The following is a 3,426-nucleotide window of genomic DNA, read 5'->3' as shown; positions in this document are numbered from 1 at the left end:
ATACTTTGTGCTCTAGAGATATTAACGCTGGTGCTGAGGATGCTAGCCGGTGGTATTTTTCCAGCGGTATTTATTATAAAACAATGTTGGCAAGTGAAAGAAAACAGCACACACTGCTAATATTTTGGTAGAATTATGTGTTTATTCGAGTCTGTTAACAAGAGAGAAGTGAGCATCGAATGAGCGCAGAGGAATGCTGCTGATGTAAATGAATATTTACTCAAAGTGCAGCTCCTCCTCCCCCTCTGATAGCGGATGACAAAGAGCATTTTGAACTTGGATTTCTCCCAGCCTCACACCCCAACAGATGTGGCACCCAAAGAAATGCTTGCTCCCCTACCGGGTGTGGCTCACTGGACAGAGCCTCGGCCTGCAGACTGAAGGGTCCCAGGTTCGATTCCAGTCAAGGGCATGTACCTTGGTTGCAGGCACATCCTCAGTAGGGGGTGTGCAGGAGGCAGCTGATCAATGTTTCTACTATCCCTCTCCCTTCCTCTCTGTAAGATATAAAAAAAAAAAAAAAAGATTTTTCCATTCTAACTCAAGCTGAGGCCTATATTTAAAAAAAAAAAAAACTGCATTCCTTCTGCAGGTTCCAGGGGAGAAATCATTTCCTTGTGTTTTCCACCTTCTAGAGGCCACCCCATTCCTTGGTGGATGGCTCCTGCCCCCATTTCAGTCAGCAGTGTAGTGTTTTCAAAATATGTCTCTCTCTCTCTCTCTCTCTCTCTCTCTCTCTCTCTCTCTCCTCACATCTCCTTCTCTAACTCTGACCCTCTTGCCTCCCTCGGCTCACCCAGACATTCCATGATAATCGCTCCATTTTGAGATTCTCAGTTTAATGATATTTGCAACGTCCCTTCTGCCCAGTCAGGCAGCATGTGTATGGGTTCTGGGGCTCGGGACGCGGACACCTTTTGGAGATCACTGTACTGTCTACTGGAGTCCCCTTGCCCAATTGCCAGCACCTTCTGAGCACGCCCCAGGGTCTCTTTATCTGCAAGAATGGCTTTCATAAAAGGAGAAGCGCCTTGTGGGGCCCTGCGGGATTGTTCCACATACATCCCAGTGTCAAGGGCATAGCCGGCACTCAGCAAATAGGCCATGACCGCCTAGCGGAGGGGCCGGCTTGGTTTTGCTGGACCAGACTTCCTGGGGGAAAGGGAGGAGGTCGACTAGGATGATACTGTCAAGGGCTTTGGACTAATGGGCTAAGCCCGTGGTCGGCAAACTGCGGCTCGCGAGCCACAGGCGGCTCTTTGGCCCCTTGAGTGTGGCTCTTCCTAAGCCTTAGGAGGACCCTAATGAAGTTAATCACAATGTACCTACCTATATAGTTTAAGTTTAAAAAATGTGGCTTTCCAAAGAAATTTCAATCATTGTACTGTTGATATTTGGCTCTGAGGCCAATGGGTTTGCTGACCACTGGTTAGATTTCATTCTGTACACCCTGAGCATCAGCAAAGGTTTTCACTCGGGGAGTAAACACGATGACAGTGATGTGTTCGGCGTACAAGGCCAATAAGCCAGATGGAGAGGGAGAAACCCAAGGCGGGGTGACCAAGTAGGAGGCCACAGCAAATGAGGACCCAAATGAGGCCGTGGCGATGAGAAGGAACAGCTGGACAGATGTAAAAACTTGGATACAGCCCTGGCCGGTATGGCTCAGTGGATAGAGCACCGGCCTGCGGACTGAAGGGTCCCCGGTTCCATTCCGGTCAAGGGCACAGGCCCAGGTTGCAGGCTCGATCCCCAGTGGGGGGCGTGCACGAGGCGGCCGATCCATGATTCTCTCTCATCGTGGAGGTTTCTAGCTCTCGCTCCCTCTCCCTTCCTCTCGGAAATCAATAAAAGAAAATAAACAAGAACTTGGATACATTCTACTTCAGATCCTTCCTAGAACAGAGCGCATGAGAAGTAAGCACAACAGGGTTTGAGAACTTACTGGAGAAGATCAGAGGGCAAGGGGGGATGGGGCTGAAGGTATCTCCAGCCATCTCTCGTAAAACTAAGTGGGAACATGGTGACTCCAAGCAGAAAGGAAATACAGAAAATGAAAGGTGCTCCGAGGGAGGGGGTGCCCATCTGTTCCGCTTCAAACATGTAGAATCTGAGGAGCCCAGTGGGTATGGAGAGCAGGTGTCTTGCAGAAAATCAGAAATAAATGTCAAGAGCTCATGTGCAAGCCTGGCCGGTGTGGCTCAGCTGGTTGGAGCATTGTCCTATAGGAACACTGTCAAGGGTTCAATTCCCGGTCAGGGCACATACCCAGGTTGTGGGTTCATTCCCCAGTCGGGGTGCGCACAGGAAGCAACTGGAGGCAACCAATCAATGTTTCTTTCTCTCTCTCCCTCTCCCTCTCTCAAAAAAATCAATTTAAAAAAAGAGTTCATGTGCAAGATCACAGCTAGACACAGAGTAAGGAGTGCCCCGGAGAGGGGTGATGGCTGAAATCACAAAAGTGAATGAGGTTGTCAAGGGAGAACCATTTAAAGAAAATGTAGAGCCCTAGCCAGTGTGGGTCAGTGGATAGAGCATCGGCCTGTGGACTGAAGAGTCCCAGGTTTGATGCTGGTCAAGGGCACATGCCCGGGTTGTGGGCTCGATCCCCAATGTGGGGGGTGCAGGAGGCAGCCGATCCATGATTCTCTCTCATCATGGATGTTTCTCTCTCTCTCCCTCTCCCTTCCTCTCTGAAATCAATACAAATATATTTTTTAAAAAAGAAAACGTAGACCCATGGGGATGGCTGGGCCAAAACAAGCACAGAGACAGGAAAGCAGGAGACAGTAGATGTGAGAAGCGAGCAGTAGGAGAGGACTGAGACCCCTCTGCGTGGTGGGGAAAGGAGGGGGAGGGCAGACCCGTGCCGGCAGGTCTGCCCAAAAGCCCACCAAAGGGGGTCTGAGAAGAGTGTTGGGATGTGGCCCCTTCAAGGGAATTGTTTCAGGATGAGAAGGGAGAGGAGACGGCCAAAGCCCACCTACTTCAAATCCTACTCCTCAAATGCTCCTACTCACTCGTTTTTCCAGAAGTTTGCCGGTTTATATTGAGAGTCAAGAGAGATTTCAGAATGGTTCTCCCTGCGGCATGTTGTCTGAGATTGGGTTTAACCTTTTTGGTCCCTCTCTCTTTTTTTTAAAATATATTTTATTGATATTTTACAGAGAGGAAGGGAGAGGGATAGAGAGTTAGAAACATCGATGAGAAAGAAGCATGGATCAGCTGCCTCCCGCGCACCCCCTACTGGGGATGTGCCTGCAACCAAGGTACATGCCCTTGACCAGAATCGAACCTGGGACCCTTCAGTCCCCAGGCCAACGCTCTATCCACTGAGCCAAACCAGCCAGGGCTGGTCCCTCTCTTTAACTGTAAAATAAGGAGGCAGCAGCTGGGTGCTACCCAAGGTCCTTTCTTTTTTTCTTT

This window comes from Myotis davidii, unplaced genomic scaffold (genome assembly GCF_000327345.1).
Source record: "Myotis davidii unplaced genomic scaffold, ASM32734v1 scaffold1277, whole genome shotgun sequence".
In the NCBI taxonomy this organism is placed as follows: domain Eukaryota; kingdom Metazoa; phylum Chordata; class Mammalia; order Chiroptera; family Vespertilionidae; genus Myotis; species Myotis davidii.
The sequence above is the reverse complement of the archived record's forward strand: the minus strand, read 5'-3'. Positions refer to the sequence as shown.